At 56.0% G+C, this 20,217-nt stretch overlaps 1 protein-coding gene and 1 long non-coding RNA gene across 2 annotated transcripts in view; one reads left to right on the plus strand and one right to left on the minus strand.

Annotated features, from left to right (window-relative positions):
- The window catches only part of LOC115304168 (receptor-type tyrosine-protein phosphatase N2-like), a 333,289-nt gene that overhangs the window by 201,663 nt on the left and 111,409 nt on the right, over positions 1 to 20,217 (plus strand). The gene's annotated exons all lie outside the window — the stretch shown is intronic.
- Positions 2,599 to 7,964, minus strand: LOC115276782. Its single transcript, XR_003902087.1, has 3 exons — positions 7,866 to 7,964; positions 5,499 to 5,674; positions 2,599 to 2,978 (listed from the first exon to the last, which is right to left on the minus strand). It is a non-coding gene; the product is annotated as an uncharacterized LOC115276782 (long non-coding RNA).

The raw sequence follows: 20,217 nt of genomic DNA on the forward strand, positions 1-20,217 counted from the left end.
GATCATCCAGTCCTGTCCTAGGTCACCCGGTCCTGCCCTAGATCACCCGGTCCTGCCCTGGATCACCCGGTCCTGCCCTAGATCACCCGGTCCTGCCCTAGATCACCCGATCCTGCCCTGGATCACCCGGTCCTGCCCTAGATCATCCGGTCCTGTCCTAGGTCACCCAGTCCTGTCCTAGGTCACCCGGTCCTGCCCTGGATCACCTGGTCCTGCCCTAGGTCACCCGGTCCTGCCCTAGATCACCCGGTCCTGCATGAGGTCACCCAGTCTTGCCCTATATCACTTGGTCCTACCCTAGGACACCCAGTCTTGCCTTATGACACTTAGTCCTGCCCTATGACATCTATCTTGCTCTAGAAACCACCCCCCACCCCCAGCTCTAAGTTAATTCTCTCTGGCTGGTCCTGGAGCAGGCCGTGTGAGTCTCTTGGGAGCTACCTGGCTCTTCCCACCCGATCTGGGAGGTGTCTGGTAGGTGTGGGGTTCTGTCTCTGCTGCTGGTGGCTGTTTGCTGCTTAGTCACAAGAGGGCACATTGAAGTGACAGAGAGGCTCATGGATGTACCCTTCAAATAGCTTGTACTTATGATGGCAAATTGCATTTCTTTCTCTTTGTTAGTGGCTTGGCAGTCATGCCCCAGTAAGGCTGGAGGTGTGGGTGTGAAGTGGGGTTGATAGTTTAGTTTGAGAAGAAACTTCTTGGGTAGAATTGTGCTTTTTGGAACCACAAGCTCTGAAGGTTTGTGGAACTGATTTTTGTATATTCCCCGGAAGCCCCCCTGACGGCTCCTGCTGGCCAGTCCTCTGCTCCCCACCTCCCAGGGAGCTGATGGGAAGGACCTCCTCTCCGCTCCTTGCCTGTGTTGGCACACTAGAGACGCGTGGTCCACAAGGCTCAGGGCCAGACTTGCCTCTACACCTTCCCTGGTCAGTGTGAGGGTCTGGTTCCTGGGGCCAGGCCTGCAGTGTGTGTGCAGTTTAATGACGGTCCTTTGGGGAGACCATTACCCAGCCAGAGAGCATGAAGTATGGGCGCGGGTCTGAGCTGCTTCTTTTAAGGAGCTGGAGCCCTGCTGAGCAGGACCAGAGAAGACACGCTCGGCCGTGCTTGCTGCTTGGATCCACAGCCAAGTCCGGAGGGACCCCTGCTGCCCCCACCCCCCACTTTCCGGGCACCCGGGAGGGAGAGAGAAACAAAGGAAAAGTACTCTGGGGGGCAGGATGATCACAGTTTTGACTTTGATATTGCCCCCGGCTGAGCCCCCTTTTGGGTTTGACCTTTCCTGTGACTGGACACCCCGGCCCCATCTTGGCCCCACACTGGCCATGGCCTGCGGCTCCAGATGTGGACAAGAGCGGCCCTTCTCTCCGCACCTCGCTCCGCGCTCGCCCCCTCGCCCCCTCGGCAGGCGCCCGCAGATTCTGACTGCTCGTGAGCCCTGGCCCGTGTCCGGTGCACGTTCTCAGAGATAAGGCTATCTTCTTGGAACCACGAGGTCATGCCGGCCGCATGGTGCACAGCGGTCCCCCTCACTGAGTCCCCAGCCTGCGCCGGGCTTTGCTGAGGGTCTGCTCAGCCACATCACAGACAACAGGACACGAGTGCTGTGGCTGCACAGCTGAGCTACTAGCTTGGCTCTGCCCGGGGCCTGCCTTCCAGGTGCCCCTGGCCCCTGCCCTCTCTTTCCTGGGGCTGTTGGCTTTCTTACGCTGGGAACACGCATCCTCAGAATGTGGGAAATGTGGCTTCACAGGCCCGTTCCAGTGATTCCACAAGGACCGTGGAGCAGGACCTGGGGGTCTGTGTCCGCGGGGAGCACGGGGCAATGCTGAGACCGGAGGGCTCTTCGGTGTGTGTCAGCCTTCCTCTTGTGACGGCGTCTGAGGGCCTGTGCTGCTGGCCCGCCGCCGGCAGAGAAGGTTCATGTCACCTCAGATGCCAAGAGTTTAAAGTTGGGTAATTTTGGTCTATTTTTGATTCTGGATAGTATGGTCGCCCCTCTGAGTGTGGGCTGCAGTACCTTCACTCCCATCAACACACGTACACACACGCATTCATGTGGACACATCCATGTGCGCACATACATGAGCACATGCGCACACACACATGCATGTTCATGCACATGTTTGTGCACACACACGAACGTGTACACACAGGCATGAGCACGCGTGTCTGTGCACACAAATGTGAGCACGTGCACGCATGTATGTGTACACGAGTGCACACATGCATACACATGCATGCGTGTGTACAGACACACGGGCATGCACACATTTGTTCTCACACACTACACACGTCTGTGTGTGCACATGTGAATGTGCACACACATGCCCAGTACTGTAGACACACAAGTACATGTACACACACAGGTCTGTGTACACGAGCACACACACAAACACGCACATACATGCACATGTCTGTGTACACACGTGAGCAAACGTGCGCACACACGTTCATGTACATGCACATGCACGAGCACACACAGATGCACACAAGCACACACAGGTGCATAAACACACAAACATGCGTACACACATGGAAACACATGCACACATGTATGTGCCCACACCACTTTGCGGTCCCTCATCTAACACGTGTTTCCAACAGTGCCATGTAATCTAGAACTTTTTCTCAGATTTTTTTCAATATGTTATCTACTTTCTTCCTCAGTTGCCCTTTGGATGTTTTGGGTTTTTCACTTTGGTCTTGCAAAGCTCAATACCATATAATGCCCTGGAGGCGCTGGGGAGCGGATGTCTTACTCGGAGGAAAGAATCTCTAATCCTGCCGGTCTCCTGAACTTGTGAGCCTGATAGGAGATGGTTTGGGGGAAGGGAGCTTTTTCGAATCCCTTAAAATCATCCTGCCCAGGTCGCTGCGTTCGCTGCCCAGCAGGCTGTGTAGGTTTCTATGCATCAAGACCGCTTCTTGCCGATGTGGGTGCTGGGCTCACTGACAGCTGCTTCAGGAACCTTCTGCATAAAGAAAGAAGGAAAATGGGATTTAATTGCGCAACTTTCTTTTTCAATGTAAATATATACATCAAGGAAAAAATGTGTTCACTTCCTATTTCCCATCCTTGTGTCCTACGAGAACTCTCCTCATTGTCCTCTCATGTATTAGGTTTTTTGAAAAAATACATTTCACTTCTTCTGACAAGCCATTAAAATGCAGCATTTAAATGTCACTCGTTGGCACATAATTTGCTGTCATGAAAACAACTATGGATTTATTTCCTGGCAAGACTCTCCTGTTGTATTGAGCTGTATGTCAAAACCAAAAGCAAAAAAACAAAGTTAAAAAAAAACCAAACTCTAACACAGTTGTGTAGTTCTGTAAAAGAGAATGAAAAAAAATCGTCTGACGCTGTGGGATGGAACAGAACGCCGATATGGGCGCAGTGGCTGAGGGACGCGATGGCCTTCTGCGCAGGCGTGGGCCATGGGCCTGCGTTCCGGGCCTCCGCTGGGCCCAGGTGCTCCGTGCGGCGGCCACATTAGCCCAGCTTCGCTTCCTTCTTCGTGCTCCTCCTTGGTCGTTCTCTTTGCTTGCAGTCAACCTCCACTTACTCGCCTGTTTTCCCTTGTTCCAAAACCACTTTATGCTCCTGGAAATTGGAGTCATTCCTCCTTGCTGAGGTCCAGCTGAGGCCCCCCACCCTGCCGAGTTCCGGGCAGATTCACGCTGTGGGGCAGAGCGAGGGGGTGTGCACACTGAGAGCAGAGTCGCAGAGCTGATGCTTGTCCTCAGGATCTTCATTACATTCACATGTGGGGGGACCCTGCAGAGGCGCCAATGAGGGTGAGTGGTGATGGGGGTGGGGGGCCGTGGGGGCCAGTAGGCAGAGCGCCAGTCACACCACAGGCCCAGAACATGAAGAACACTCAGCCTCACTAGAAATCAGAAAACTTGAAGTTAAAACCACAAGAGGCTATTTTATTAACTATAAGACAGCAAAAATGAAGGAATTCGACATTCCCAAGTGTTGGCCAGAATCTGGGGCAAATTGGAAATTCTTAGACACGGCTTACACAGTTTGGAAGCTATTTTGGCAATAAAAAAATTAAGTGAATGCCCCGTCTCACAGCTTTCCACTTCTAGCTTCACACCCAGGTTCTATATCTGGGCTCTGTCTGTAACGGTCATTGCCAGCTCTGGGGTAACGCAAATCAGTGGAAATAAGCTAAACGTCCATTAGCCAGGAAGAGAGTCAACGCTACACACAACCCGGTCAGCAAACTGGAGGCACATGTATCAGCACGTCCGCATCTCACAAACATGTTGGGCAAATAAATAAAGTGAGGTCGTACAGGCTACGCGGAGTCTGAGCCCGTGGACGCGAAAGGGCAGCACTGTGCCGTCGCTGGCTTGGGGGAACTCACACATGCAGTGCACACGGAGTGGGGATACAGAACGGTGGGCACAGTGTGAGGACAATGGTCGCCTCTGGGGTGAGGCAGAGGGAGAGGCAGGCAGCAGGGGAGGGGCTCCAATGCAGCATCGTGCGAGCTACATCTTACAGAAGACAGTCCGGGTGCGGGCTGTCGATGAGAGTATTTTATTCCTTTTTATATGCACGAACCATTTCATGACACGTTAGATAATAAAAAGGCCAACAGTGTAAACACAAGACAGTATAAAGAAGGGACTAATGAAGAAAAGAGCAGAAAAAAATAGTGAAAAAGAAATAATTAAAACATCAAGAACAAACGAAAAACCTAGTTCTTTGAAAAGACTACTAAACCAGAGACGCTTGTGTTTGGCCAACAACAATACTAGAGGAGTAAACACAGACTGGCTGGGAAAGGGAGCCCTGCGTACGGGAGCGGAGGGGGCCGAGTTCAGACCCCACGAGGGGACGCCGTCAACGGCCTTACTCTAAGGAAGGTGAAGAGGCAATTAAAAAGAAATGGAAACCGTAAGAACCATGCAGAATGGTCTAGAACACTTGGATACACCTGCAATCGTTTAAAAAGTCTTACACCTACATTTTCAAGAAGTTGGTTTTGTAAATTCAGTGAGCATGTCTGTTTCCACAGCGGGGGACCCATTCTGTTCAGAAATGGGCTCTCGTGGCGTGCTCCCAAACGCAGCACCAGCCACGTGTGGTGATGAGGACGCACAGCTGTGGAAATACGTGGCCACAGAGCTTGTGTGACTTTGAACCTGGCGCCTGCAGTTCGTGCACTTAGCAGCCCAAACTTTGCAAAAGCCTTTGTGCAACTAAACATTGACCATTGTCTTCTGTTTGGTAAGAATCCTCCCGAACCACATTTTCTTCCCAAGTGCGTATTTGCTTGTAACATCTCCGCCTCGTCTCGAAGGCACTGCTTCTCACTGGAGGGTTTTGCAATCAAAGGAGAAATGAGAGGTCTTAAACCTCTTCCAAGACAAACGTTTTCTCTCTAAAGAAGTAGAATAGTCAAAGTGAGCTTGCAGTATCGTGGTCTGAGGGCTGCTGAACTACAGGGAAATACGGTATCAAACGAACGGACCTGCGATGCCATCCACATCGCAGAGGGGGCTTCTCCACCTTCCTAGAACCTTCTCGGCACACGTCCTTGGAACAAGAGCTCCCTGCCACATTTCAGAATTGGTTTCCAGATTATTGACGCCAGGGCGGACATGTGAAAGCCACAGAGTTAGCAGCTACTTCTAAATGTTGATCAGCCTGAAATGAAGAGAAAATAGTCCTGTAGTTAGAACAGAAAAGATGATCGATTTTAAAGCTTAATTTTTCACGGCTCTTGGGAGTCATGATACCAGAAACTACACAGTCTGTGCCTGTTCCTCTGAACACTCCATTCTCAGAGAATGGAGTCTTACTCTACACACTGCATTTCCACCATTATCTCTTAAGAGGCAGAATAAGTAGGAAATGTATGTTTTGGGGGGTAAAAATACCATATTTTCTATGATATTTAAGGACTTCCAGAACTTCTGGCCACATTTCTGTCCAAGGACAAGGACTTCTGGCCACACTCACAGGGCCCTCCGGCCGTCTCACAGCCTGTGCCTGTTCTGTGTCATGTCCAGGAAGCTACTGTCCTCCCAGGAGCACCAGGAGCCTGCGGGCCTTGGAGCCTCTGCGGCCACCTACCACACACTGCCCTGCCTGCAGCCTCGGAAGGGTAGACAGTTTGTCCTAAGAGGATGGGCCAAGAGGGTTTTGACTGACCAAATTCATCTTCCCGTGTGTGTAACTATCAAGGCACCTCAGCCATGGGGTCTGATAGTGTGCAGAGTAAGCTGCAAGATGCTGACACCAGACGCGGCCAGCACCTGTGGAAGCGCGGGACTGCGGTGGAAGTGTGGCCAAGTGAGACGTGAGTCGGCGTTCAGTGGCACACACGTCCTGGCTCTCAGCAAGCCGAGCGACTCACGCGGAGGGAGGCGGAAGGTGCCAGGCTCTGTGTCCCTTCGGCTCCGGGCTCCTCCCCTCCTTCCTCCGCGGGGATCGTCCCCCTCACCAGCTCGCCGCCTCCCCTGTCCTGTTGCGCAGCACGCCTGCCGCGGCTCAGCGAGACACATTTCTCTGCGGAGCTGATGGCAGATCATCGCATGACTGGTTCTCAAGGCGGAAGAGATGCGGAAGACGGAATTCTGTCTTCTTGAGCCAGGGTGCACTGAGCTGACACCAGAGTGAACCTTCAATTTACATGAAAGCCTGACTACAGAGATGGGAACCAGAAATGAAAACTAAAACTTGTCACTTAGGGGGCAGACCAAAGTCATTCTTCATATGCACTTGAGAATCAAATTTTTGTCCTTTAGAAGATGTTTAAAAATCAAGAAATATTGGCACAGTGTATACTACTCCTAGGATTAAAAGGTAGATTTCTTAACTTGGAACACGGTCAAAGCTTGCATGTTTTTCTCATGCATACATACTATGATTTTGGTCTTTAATTTTAAGGGTGAAGTCAGGTAGACTTCATCCCTTTAAAAACTTGGAACATGAAAGGCTTGGTTTAGGATGCCGCTCGGGAGGCTGGTTGGCACCTGCTTCTGAGCACCCTGCGCCAGGGAGCGGGGCCGTCGCTGCCTCCCGGGGGCCTCACTCCAGATGTGACGGGGGCTCGTCCCTGAGCAGTGGGTGTACCCGCAGGAGGGCAGGCGAGGCCCGGACGCTTCCGGACGGCACAGAGCACCTTGCATGTCCGCCTTCTGAGAGAAGGGGGACGGCAGGGTGGGGGCAGGTTCGTGTTTGGGCTGGAATTAGAATGACACCTCACTAAAAGCTGTGTAGGTCATGGAGCCAATCAGGCTTTGTTCTTTGAAATAATTCACATTACAGGCTTGTGTATTACCTGTCTTATCAAATAAAAGTCTTCAGACTCAGGTGGACTGGGGCCTCTTATTTTGGAAATGGTTTTTATCGTCCTCCTCTTCTTTCTCTCCCCCTTCCATCTCTCTCTTCTTGAGTTAAAACTTTCTTGTGCTTCTGTAGGGTTCTGGGGATGTCAGCTGGTTGTATAGTAAACGTCAAAGCCGTATGAAGAAGTCACTTTAATTTGAAGTCAGAAACGGAAGTACAGAGTTGGGAATGTTGGCACGTGTTTTTCAATACTGTATTCGTGCTCTAAAGAGTTCCCGCAGCCGGGGGCCTCGTGCCAGGCCTCAGCGGCGCTGACGTCCCCAGCTGTCCTGGGCCGTGTTCTTGACAGGGGACACGCAGTGAGCCCCACGTTTCAAGAAAAAAGGCAAGTAGATAAACGTCTTTGGTAAAACATTTGAAACCAACCCAAATCTAGTTTTTTCACCAAAACTAAGGGCAGGGGGACTCCTAGACCTTAAACAGAAAATCAAAATAAAGCAAAACAAAAACGAATACACTCCACACAGGAAGTGCGGTTCCGTACCACCACCGTGTCTGAATCTTCAAGCATGGAGAAGTCGGACACCATCAGTGATACCCAGTAACAGAGCTGGATCCACTCTGGAGAAAGTCACTGTGGAGCTCAGTGGGCTGACACTGGCAGCTACAGTTAGAGAATTCTAGAATGCCACACAAGTAGAAGCTGGTTCTGGCGTGACCAAATGGAACAGTGAGGACGAGCCTTTCTCTTGCCTCGTGGCAGTGAACACCCTCGCCTCCCCTCGGCCTGGACACGCCTCCTGCTCCTGGCCCGGCGCCCAGACCTTACCCTTCAGCTTCCTTGGGAGTCAGCCACCGCTTGTGGAACGTTCCTGCTGTGACCCGCAGGCTGGGTCACCGCAGAAGGCAGTAACAGGAGTCCCCTGCTCCACTGGGCAGAGTGCAGGGTGCTCACTAGACAGAGCATTTAAGGGTCAAAGTGGGTTTTCCTGATTGTCACAAATGCGTGCTCGTGCTCACCGTGCCCCTGAGCACCGGGACCCGCTTCTGGTCAGCTCGGTTCATGTAGCAGACAGCACTGCTGGCTGACCCCCGGGCTCAAGGGCCAGCGCTCCTTGTCCTTCGGAGGCCGGGGTGGCTCTAAGTCCCTGGCTCAGAGCTGGGGTCCTCGACGGCTCCACCTGCCCGAGGACCTTCTGGAAGGACAGGAGACTGATGTGGAGCTAGCGTCCCACTGCTGAGGCGGGTGTCCGCATTCCAGTCACCCCGGCGGGGACGTGAGCCTGTCTTCACACCCTGCAGCTGAGCTGAGGGGCCGCTGTGGGGCGCGGCGGGGAGGGAGTGACAGCCCACAGGAGGAGGCGAGGTGGGGACAGGGCCAGCTCTTGGGGAGGGGTCCCGAGGACGGGAGGAAGGGCCAGCGGGCAGGTCCCCCCAGGCGGACCACCTGTCAGAACAGGCTCGGGATGGTGGAGGGAAGTGGACTCACTCTGCTTCCTGCGGGTCAGGGAGGGTCAGGAGCCGGCCGGGCCTTGCCCTTGCCGTCCAGGAGGTGCGTGGCAGTTGGCCGCTGGCTGGTTCGTCTTGCCACCTTTCGTTGGGAAGTGACGTTTGGCCCTCGGAGCATCTCATTCACCACAATGCTGGCACATCGTCCTGTGCCTTCACAGCGTGGACATGTTTGTCACGCAGAAGACTCCCCAGTGCCCCTCTTGCTCAGCCCTGTGGGGTCCCGGTGCGCTTCTCCCCACACAGCCATGGCGGGCGTGATGACGGGCTAGGAAGTCTCACACATTCGGCTGAGAGCAAACAAGACCGTACAAATGGTAAAAATCAGAATGAAAGTGAAATTGAGAGCAAAGCAGGTGTCACCGAGAGGGCTAGTCCTGGCTGGGAAGGCATTGTCCCCTCTGCTTATTTCAGTGCCCAGTGATGGCCGTGCGGGCAGAGGAGGCTGCTGAGGACACGCGCACAGACGGCGGGTCAGGGACCCAGGCTCACATGAGGCATGTCAGAACGGGGCGCACGTTACACCCTCCCGTTCTTCCCAGTGTGGTGTTGCTGTGTGTGTACGTCTGCATAAAAAGTTTTCAAAATTAAGGGACACCTGGGTGGCTTAGTCGGTTGAGCGTCTGACTTCGGCTCAGGTCATGATCTCACGGTCCGTGGGTTCGAGCCCCGCGTCGGCCTCTGTGCTGACAGCGCAGAGCTTGGAGCCTGCTTCAGATTCTGTCTGTCTGTCTGTCTCTCTGCCTCTCCTCACCTCACTCTGTCTCTCTCTCTCTCAATATAAAGACATAAAAAAAAAGAAATTTTCAAAATTATTCATGTCTGCAGATGCAGAGCCTTTTCCTGCTTGATCCAGAATGTTTTAGCAGCAGCAGGATGGCACGTGAGCGCCTGTGGAAGGCATGTGTGTGCGCGGGAGAGGCCGGGAATAAGTGAACGTGGAGGGGTGTCAAGGACAATCCCCAGGGGGAACAGAGGGGCGGGGCAGTGAGCCAGATCTGCGAGTTTTGGAAGCGTGGCCGTGCGCTGAGTTGTCCCATGTGCTCCTGAGGAGGTGTGTAGATGATTTGTAACAATTTTCAGTGCCATCTACAGTTTTAGTGATTAGGGGAGCTCAAGACGCCGTCTCTCCCTTGCTGCCGGTGGGATATGGGCGGGTCCTCAGCGTCCTCGTGGGCACGGTGGCGTTGTGGAGGGGGGGAGGTGTGTGGAGAGCGCTAAGTCGTTGCCTGTTTGCTAATATTACTCATTTAAAGCGTAGCCAGAGCTGAGTCGTGTGGGTCCGGCTTACACGTGGGTCACGCACATGAACAGTATACGTTGGACATGCCCATGAATACCGAGGAAAGCCATGTACATGTGTGTGCATGTCCTGGGGGGAATCCAGGAAGGTCTGTAGTGGACATAGAGTGACCTCAACAACATCATGGATTGTCTCTTTGAAGCAGATTTTAAACATGTGATGATTAACTTATGACCTGCTTTTCATTTCCTTAAACTAAAAAAAAAATGTTTTACAAGCGGAACATAATCATTTTGAAGAAAATGCCATCTTACACAGCGGGCCACGCATTTGCTCCTCTCAGACGTGGCCCCCAAGAGGAGGTCAGTTTGAGGCAGGCCTGCGGAGGGGTTTCTCCTGGTTTCTGGCTTCCTGGGTCTCGGGGAGACCCTCCAGCCCGGAGCCAGCCCCACGGGCTTCCGCCAGCCGCCTGTGGGCCGGCTCAAGCCCAGGCCGCCGGTGTTTTCAAACAGGCCTGGCTGGGGAGCTCACTGAGTCCCCCATGCCCCTCGGGCAGACCCCGGCTGGGCAACGGGCCGAGGCTCTGTGAGGCCAGGGAGACCGGTGACCAGCCTTGCTGTGGGCCACGGGGTGCCGACGACTGTCCCGGGCCCGCGGGGGGCGGAGATGGGTGGAGCTTGGTCTCCACTCAGCCGTTTCTCTCCTCTTGCCTCGGAGGCTGGGCGACCAGCCTGAGAGGACTGTTAATTTTCCTAAATAGGGACTTGCCTTCCTGCTCTGGCTGCCGCCTGAGAGGCTTGCTTGGTGCCTCCCTGGGACGAGTATCAAATCATAAGTGGCATGTGCCAGTGCGGTTTCTTTTCTGGGTACAGTCGAATGCACCCTCCAGCTGGCCGCGCGTCTTCCCTTTCTATCTGTCAGTCCGTTTTCCTCCTAGCAGGTGAAGGCCCTGCTGTTGAGGGAGGAGAAGGGGGAGCAAGGGACGGACAGCCTGTGTTCTGGCTGCTGAGCTAGTCACCTGGGTCATCGCACCTAATACTCAGAATACCTTCCGAAATAAGCGCCATGACCTCGGCTTTGCAAGTACGGCCAGCGAGCCCCTGCTTTAGTTCTCTGCCCCCAAACCCCGCGCTCTGCCCCACAGCTTGGCCACAGCTCTTCCACGCCCACCCGGAAGCCCCATGCTGTAGCCGCAAAGATGTCTCTCCACCCTGGATTTCAGACACAACATGCACCTGTCTCCTCTCACGCTTGGTAAGCACGTCACTTTCTCAAGACAACGGGAAGACTGTTCCTCGGGTTTTAGGGCTATGTGCTTATTATGCTGGGCGAGGATTCGTGTAGAAAAAGCAGAAAACGCACCGGAAACTTCCTTGAGTGACGTCTCATGTCTTCTGTCTCAGTGCCCTCAAGACAGAACCTCTCCCGAGGGTGATCGGATTACGACACGGACTGTATTCAAGGGCTCAGTCAGACCTGCTCGGGGCTTTGTAGGCAGGAATCCTGAGGCCCCCTTCCCAAGGCCAGACTGCTTCTCAGAATCTGGTCCAGAGAGGAAACCCTCACCCCCGACTGGTTTCTTAAAAGAGGCGAGTTCCTGTGAGCCCACAAAGCCTGGGTGCCGATGGCTGGGTTCTGAGCTGGGAGCCCCAGTGTGGGGATGGCCCTCCCCGGAGAGGGCCAATTAAACTCCATATTCTGGAGAATATGAGTCTCCAGAAGACCCGGATCTGCTCTGGCTTCAGATGTTATTGATTCATAAGCCTTTGTGGAGAGCCAGGAGCCTCGACTGGGGACGCAGCTCCTAAAGGACGCGGCGCCCAGTGACCCGCTGACCACGCTGGCTTTGCTTCCTGTGCTGCCGTGCGGAGGAGCGTGGGGGGAGGAAGAGCCCGCACCCCAGGGGCAGAGGAGCTGGGCCCAGGCTCCCCCCACGCCCCAGCCCCCTCACCAGTCTGGACCTGCTCCTTCTCTGTCATGTCAGGACAATCGAAGAGTAATCACAGCTGGTCGCTGGGAGGGTCGCAGGGGGTGATGGGCGTCACGGTGCTTGAGAAGTCATGCTTCCAGTGCTCACGGCTCTGCCGGCCTGCAGGTCGGCGGGTGACCTGCTCTCAACAAGAGAGCATTGAACACGCCCCCCCCCCGACAATTCTCCCCGGACTTTGGTGTGTAGGAATGCGTGTGCTCTGTGCTCTCTGTGCCTCCACACCAGGAAGACGTAAATAGACGCCATGCAGAGTGCACAGACGACAGTTGTGATGCGGCCGTGTCCCTGCGCCGGCGCGGGTGATTCTGGACGCTCGTCCGGGGTCCGGCAGACACCGGCCGTGGGACGGCCAGCACGGCGGCCGCGCGCTCGCCTCTGTTCCTCTTTCCTTTCCACCCCGTGTGCTTTGTTTCCCTAACTGAACTCTCCGCAGAAAACACTTCCATTGTGCCACGTTTGGGAAAATTTAAAAATTGATATTATGGGCTTGAGAAAGAAAGCGGTTTGTGGTTCTCTTGTTAGGCTAACGAACTGGCTTGGAGAAGGTGGGAAGGGGGAAGCCAGAGGCCGTGCCGGCCGCGCTGGGCGTCCTGCCCGCTCCTCCTTCTTTGTCATTCCAGCCTCCTTTCATCTCCCGCTTCTCCTTTTATCTGCTCTGTTCTCTCTATAAACCCCGCTCTTTCTCCCTTTATCTCAGTACCATAATGAAAGGCCTTCAAAGACCGAGTTTCAAAAAACATCCCCTAGAGAGGGCCAATTAAATACATAAAGACGGTTTGTGTGTAAAGACTGCAGTTTTCGGGTTACGAGATTATCTTGAATTTCCAGGTGGAGGGCGGAAGCGGGGTCCTGCCCTCTCCTTCCTGTCTCGTGCTCCGCAGGCTGTCAGAGTGCCGCAGGCCCCTGGGGACCCTGTTGCACCCGGGCCTCTGACAGCAGGCCTCCCCCTCCGTCGGCGCAGTGGCGTTCTCTGCTGTCACCTGGCAGGTTTAAGAGAGTGCTGCTCGGGCTCCCGGCCGGCCCTGCGTGGGGGACAGGGCGGAAGACCAGACGCGTGGGGAGGCTGCGGGTTTAGATCTGTCATGCTCTCGCCGGGAGGCACCCTGGACTCGTGCAGTCCGTGCACAAAGGGTTGGAAGCAAATCAAAGGCTTAAACAAGCTCAGCTACTTGAGCACAGACAGTTTCTGAGTATCTTGGGCAGCGCAGGAAGCATGCGGACCGGTCAGGTCAGGCCAGGGTGCACTCAGGGAGGTCAAGCTCACACGTCAGTTCAGATCAGGAAGTGAGCCGCACGGTATTGCTTATCGATCCCATTGGTTATTTTCAATGCTCTGATCTGACCTCGGCCCCCTCTCTCCCAGAGCAGATGGGAAGTCACCCACTAGGAGGCAGGCGGTTCTGGCTGCCAGTTTCCACTGTTGGACTGGTGAGAAATTGCATTCTGGAAGGATGTTCCCCTCTTTCTGGAGTCACCGCACGGTGGTGGCGGGGACAGGCTCCAGGAGCCGGTGTGGACGCCACCCTCCTGAGGGCCTCTCCGGCCCCCCGGGTGTGCGCTGTGTGGGGTGACGCCTCCGAGTGTGACACACGTCTGTCTCTGGGTAACACCCGGGCAGAGAGTCAGCCTTCTCTTTATGTCACTGACTGTCCGGGGCTGCTGTCCTCTCACAGGTGCTTCCCCTCGGGCGCACCCGTCCTGACAAGTGTCGTGGGCCGGACGCCATCCAGGTCCTGCGGCGCTGAGCGCTCGTCCTTGTCAGAGAAGGAGCGCCAGTGAGCGGGAGGGGCGGGGGCTTCCGCCAGCTCTGCTGTGACGGCACGGTCACCCAGCCAGCCTCGCCCCGCCACTGTCCTTGCGCGTGCGTGAGTCCCGGCCAGGGCTGGAGTGGGTTCGTGGTGACGCCTGGGCGTTCCTTTCCCCACAGGCCAGTGAGGACAGGACGTGCGGGTGCCAGGAAGGGCAAGGCATTGGCAAGAGGTGGGGGGTCATTTTCTCCCTGCCCTCCCTGCCCACCCCGTCACCATCACCGCTCTCCTCTGGCCGCTGTCGGCTGCGGGATTTACCGGATCTGGCTCCTCCAGACGGAGGGAAGGGTGCACGTCGGGGCTGCCTGGAGCTGTGCCTCCTGACTCAGCACGTCCGTGGGCGGCGGCCCCTCCGGGGGTCAGGGCTCGGCTTCAGCCGGCTCCCGGCGTCCCTGCACAGCGGGCGTCTGGAGGGCGCACGTCCGCGTATGTGTGTGTATGTGTGTGTGTGTACACGTACGTACGTGAGAGAGGGTGGGGCCGAGGAGGGGCCCCCGGAGGTTTCCTGTGATCCTTATTTGTGGGGACTCAGAGGGTCAGGCTGGGCCACAGGGGCGTGCAGCTGGCTCTCCACGCTGTCTCTGGTCTCACAGAAAGACTGCGGCCAAGGACATCTCCCCTCCCAGGTGAAAACACTCCGTCCACGGCTCGGGAGCTTAGGAGTGGCTTTGTGTGGGGACTTGGAGCCTCCCCTTGGCCAGCAGGGCCGGCTTTTTAGGAGGCCAGGTGCTGGGATGGCCACACAGGTAGGGTTCCAGGGAGGGTCTCCGGGGCCCGTTGGTCAGCGAGGCCTCCAGGAGGGAGCTGTGCCTTCACGGACGGAGGGGTTTGCAGGAGGAGAAGAACCCCAGGGAGGGAAGTGTGCAGAGGGAAGAGGTGAGGGGCACCCCGGAGCGCACACTGCTGGGTGACCTGCCAGGCGACGCCAGCAGAGGCCAGTTCCGGGGTTTAAGGTGAGGGCGCCGACAAGCATGGCGGGGTTTTCTGGGAGCCAGGTTCCCCTCTCACAATGGCAGATGGCTGCTGCCCTGTCCCCTCTGCTGCGGGAAGGCCTGGCACGAGGCTGCCCCCAGGGCTCCTCTCCCGGTGGTCCGGCTGGGGGGCTGTGCACACAGGGGTGCCTGAGGCCCGGGGGCCCTGGCAAAGCAGCACCTTGCCTTGCACCAAAGAACAAAAATTACTCACAATTATACGCAATTAGCAATTTTAAATTATTAATGGTGGTGAAAGAATGTGTCTATTCAACAACTAATTTGTCGTAATTTTTAGTAATTGAAAGTAATTTCTAGCAATTAAGTCCTAATTTAGTGTGTTTTCTGGGTGATGCCCTTATTCAAGGGGTGCTCCTCACGGTACCATTGGGTGCTTTCTTCCAGGTGCTTTGTTCAGTAAACTCTGCTGGGCAGGACATTTGGGGAAACAAAACAACCAGCTCTTGGAGTCACAGCGACAGCAAAGACCCACACACGACAGGGGCGCAAAGCGTGTGCCTCCTGGACACAGGCCTTCCCGCAGAGCCGCCCCTGCGGGGTCAGCTCTGAGTCACAGGCGGGGGCTGGACCTTGGGAAGAGACAGGCACCGGCTGGCACTCAGGGACCCAGCGGTGTGCCGGGTCTCTGTGCGCTGGAGGAGAGGGCTGGGGCAGGGCTGCGGCTCTACACCGGGCCACACAGGGATGGATTCTCCTAATTCACAACCGCCCTCAGCTTTCTGGACCCCTAGAGGGCAGGTGGGGGGTGATGGCCCCCCAGGACTGAGAACTCAGGTCGCCCCGCCCGCCCGCCCAGCCGGAGGAGTGACCTAATCACGGTGGATTCGCATGTGAAAAGCAGCCTGGAGTCTTTGTCTTCTTGGAGGGGATCTTATCCCTGATGAAATCTGTCATCTCTTTTGTCAAGTAGCAAATAAATATTCTGACTAAATTCTTCAGAAATGAAACGACTTGGTGTATCTGGGAATGTGCTTTATTCCCCTTGCAAATTAGTCATTTTAACTATGCATGACTTCTCCCTACCACCCTGGGTGGCGATTGAAACTTGAATGTGGTTACTGCCTTTCCATATTTATTTTCTGTTGGAACCTCGGACACCAGCAGCTAAAGACGCAGAGATGAGAGGCTGGCCGCAGTCACACAGGTTTCTGTCATTTTCGTGGGCAGATCCCGGACTTCCTGGGCAGTAGGCCTGTTCTGGACCGTGGACTGGGTCATGGGCCCTGCCCCCTCAGTCCTGCAGGCTGGCAAGCTTGTCCTCCGTGCCCCTGGCAGCCTGTGTCCCCACCGGATCGCTCACGTGCGCAGGGCTTTCTCCCGCAGCCTTCTCTCTGTGGCCCCGGATCCTCTGCCAAATCTGGGGGCCCCTCTCTGCACCTGGGCCTGAGCTCTTCAAGGCTCAAGGCCACCCCTGCTTCCGAAGTCCACCTCACATTGGCTGGCGGGGGTCGGTGCATCTCCACCTTCTCAGACCTCAGGTCCTATTCAGAATTCTTGGTAACACCTCCTCGCCTCCGTCGAATGAAATCAATAAGTAACAGAACTCTCAGCATGCAAGAATTTTAAAAACACGAATTTAATGCTATGATATGAAAGACAGTTGGAAGAAAAATGAGTGATGGTAAAGTATCATGCATTTTGAGATGTGTGTGCCCTGAACAGGCACAGCCGAGGACAGAGTGAGGGGCCTGGTCCAGAGTCTCAGGGACGGCACACCGTCCGGCTGTGCGCAGTGGGGTCTGCCCGCTGCTGCGCTGTGCAGGGTGCTCGGCCCGTGATGGCAGGGGAGCGGCGCTCCTTCGGGGCTGAGTCCTGCCCCAAGCTTCCTGGGGGGGGGGGGGGGCACACTTCTTGGGGTTGGCTGGACCTTCCTCCTGGCCGCCTGTGAGGCCCACGGAGAAGCCAGCGCGCCCGTCTCCTGCTTCCCTTTCTCGCGGGTTCTGACGCCAGCGGCACCGATTCTCCAGCTTCCTGGCCATGTTGGGGCCGCAGCAGGGGCGCAGGGTGCTGAGGGGTTTCACTGAGCCGCTCTGTTCAGTCCACTCCGCTCACAAGAAGGCACTGCCCCCTCCCCCGCCCCGTGGACGAGCCGAGGTCCCCCCGCCCCAGGTCCTTTGTTAGGGGCGATTCCGGATGGCAGCCTGGGAGCTGTGGCGAGTCTGACCTTTTCAGTGTCTGTTGATTTGGTCTGAGTGGAAGCAGCAATCGTACCTGCCAGCATCTCTTCAGGCAAAATGGGAGGATGGGAGGGAAGCGAAGGGCCGGGGGCTCCCTTTCTACGGGTCTAAGCAGAGAAAGCAAAGGCGAAGACTGAGGACCAAGGAACAGTCTGTGCTCTAAACATAAAACAGAAGATAAAGAAGGAAGAAGCGGTAACAGGTCATTCGGAGAGCTTGCAGCATTTCCACAGCGCTCTCCGTGAGTGCCCACCGGCATTCAAATCTGTCCTTTCTCCAGGAGACGGCCGCACACTGCCGCGGGGCGCCTGGCTCCTGCCCAGCCGCCTGTGACAGGCCAGGCCTGGCCGTGGGCCCAGGGAAGGTGACCTCCTGATCGTGGGGACCTCTTGGCCCTAACTGTGGTTTGGGTTGAAGCGTTAAAATCTGCCCTTGAGTTCCTCTGCCAGGCGAGCGGAGCCTCCAGCGGAAGCCGGCTGGAGGCTGAGTCACCAGCCTGGGAAGGGGGCGGCCCCGGAACCTTCTGTGCACACGGGCGTGCAGGACACACAGCTTCGTAGCGTGAGGCCGCTCAGGCGCTGGGGTTGGTCTGCCACAGCGGCATCACCACACCTGACAGGGAGGAACGTCACAATCGGGAAGCTGACAGACATAAATAATCATGCTGTTCCGTGATAATTGGTCCACAAGCTTGGCATTCATGAGGAAAACCATTTTTGTGAATGCCAAAATTTATAGTCATTCTATAACAGCATATAATGCATTCCTTAAGGTGGTTAAAATGTATAAAAAGTTAAGGAAAATTTGAAAGGTACCTGGGTGGCTCAGTTGGTTGAATGTCTGACTCTTGATTTAGGCTCGGGTCAGGATCCCAAGGTCAGGGGGTCGAGCCCTGCATCTGGCTCTGGGAAGGGCGTGGAGCCTGCTTAAGATTCTTTCTCTTTCCTTCTGCCCCTTCCCTACTCATGCTCTCTCTCTTTCTGTAAAATTTTAAAGAAAAGGTTGGGGCCCCTGGGGGGCTCAGTTGGTTGGGTATCTGACTTTGGCTCAGGTCATGATCTCGCGGTTCGTGGGTTCAAGCCCCGTGTCGGGCTCTGTGCTGACGGCTTGGAGCCTGGAGCTGCTTCTGATTCTGTGTCTCCCTCTCTCTCTCTGCTCCTCCCCTGCTCTGCCCCTCCCCTGCTTTCGTGTGCTCTCTCTCTCTCAAAAATAAACATTAAAAAAATTTTTTTAAAGTAAAGGAAAATTTGAGATGATTTGATGATTCTATACAAACAGGACTAAGGAAGTTAGTGAAGACGCCAAAGGACATGTTTCCTCTAAAACGAATGGTGTCACGTTGGTTACGTTAAGTGACACGACGTCAACTGCAGGCTGCGGTCAGGAGGCCATGAGCCAGGGCGCGGTCTGCCCCACGCGCGCGGCGGGGTGGAGATGGCGGTGACCCGCCGGCATTGCCGGGAGGCAGGGCAGAGGGCAAGGGCAGGGGCAGAGGGGCAGAGGGCGGAGGTGCGGCAGGCAGAGGCCCCCGCGGGGAGCTGTCGTCCTGCTCTCCTCGCTTCGCCCGTCCGAGTCTGGGGGCTTTTCCTGGAGCGGCTTTGGCGTGCGTGGGCTAGTGCCCCCGGGGGGCCGGCGCTCCGGGGGGGGGGCCAGCAGCTGGCGGCACGGACAGCGGCTGCGCCCCTCGTGGCTGCCGTGACTGCTTTCCTCCCGGCCGGCCCTCCCTCTGCCCTGCCGGCCAGCACTGTCCTTCGTGGCCCTCCTCACCCGGCCGCCGCATGGGCGCCGCCCCCGCCTTCCCAGCTCCGTCCGGGGAGGGAGGCCCCGTGAAGGCGGCTCCCCGCAGGGGCTCTCGGGCCCACAGCCACTGTTTGGGACTTCACGACGCCTGGCACCCCTTGGTCCCGCACTCAGAGATTTGTAGGCTTCGTCGAGCTGGCTCCAGTCCAGACTGAGGTTTCCCTCGCGGTGTTGCCATGTCAACCCCGCACACTGCTTGTGACGCGCCTGGCGTGGGGCCAGCACTGACGGGGAGTGAGAGAGAGCACGGCCGAGTGGGGGCCGCATCCCGACCTGAAATGCGCAGACTGTGTTTTCTGGGCAAACCGGTTCAGTATCTTTGGTCAGCATTGCCTGAAATTCATGGTTCTCTGACTCAAGGTCTTTCTCTACTTCTGACAAAATCAGTCAGCAGAGGACTGCACCGTGATCCAAGCTACCAAAACATGTACCGGCCTTTCTCATTCTGGACCCCTGACCCTTGGTACCACCGGGTTTGCACGAAGATGGCTGTGGCCTGAGAAGTGGCCCCCGGAGGCCTGTGAGGGCTCATTCCGGAGGCAGCGCCGCTCCTCATGTCTGGTCGTCACGGGGCCCCTTCCTCTGGGCTGGGGTGGGTCTCAGCCTGAACCCTTCCCTTTCTTCTCCGAGATGCTTCAGTCCCCCACCAGCTCTCGAGGAGAGCTTTTTCTGCTTGCCTCAGTTTCCTGTATGTCCAGCCGGGACTCAGCGTATGGTGGACTTGGTCCAACAATCCATCCGTAAGAACTGACTGTAGAAAATAGCACGGAACAGACCAGTTGTCATGTGAGAGCACAGTACCAAGGCCGCCAAGGTAAGCACCATGGCCCTTTCAGCGGTTTCCAAGGGCAGTGCTAGAGCCCAGGTACCCAGGACTTCGGCCCGTGTCAGGGGTGCGTCTGCTGAGCGGGGAGGCAGAGTGCTGGTGCCCAGAGCTCACTGTCGACCTCTGAGTTCATACTCTTCACCAGAACCGCTCTCAGGAGAGACAGAAGCGGCTTCTGTGGGGAGAGGCGAGTAGAAGGTTCTTTTGCTCAGACTTATCTTGGAGCCTCGTTGTCCGGCTCGCTTGTGTCTGAAAGTTCCAGGTGGGGCTGAGGCCATGGGGTCTGGTTTTGGAAAGAAGATTCTGGTGCGTGGGCTGTGACAGATATAGTCAGTGCATGTCCATTTTGTGACATTTAAAGAATTTCCAATAAATTCACTGGGCATGTAATGAAAAGGTACTTACTAGGAGTCCTTCGAGAGAGTCGTTAGTGTTGAGTAAAGCTTGGCGCACAGAAGCCAAAAGCTGCGGTGTCTCCAGAGAGGCCTGAGCACCGAGCCTGGCCATGCTGCAGGGCGCCGTGCCACCCACCACAGAGGCCCCGCTCGGGC

This window comes from Suricata suricatta, chromosome 2, assembly GCF_006229205.1.
Source record: "Suricata suricatta isolate VVHF042 chromosome 2, meerkat_22Aug2017_6uvM2_HiC, whole genome shotgun sequence".
Classification (NCBI taxonomy): domain Eukaryota; kingdom Metazoa; phylum Chordata; class Mammalia; order Carnivora; family Herpestidae; genus Suricata; species Suricata suricatta.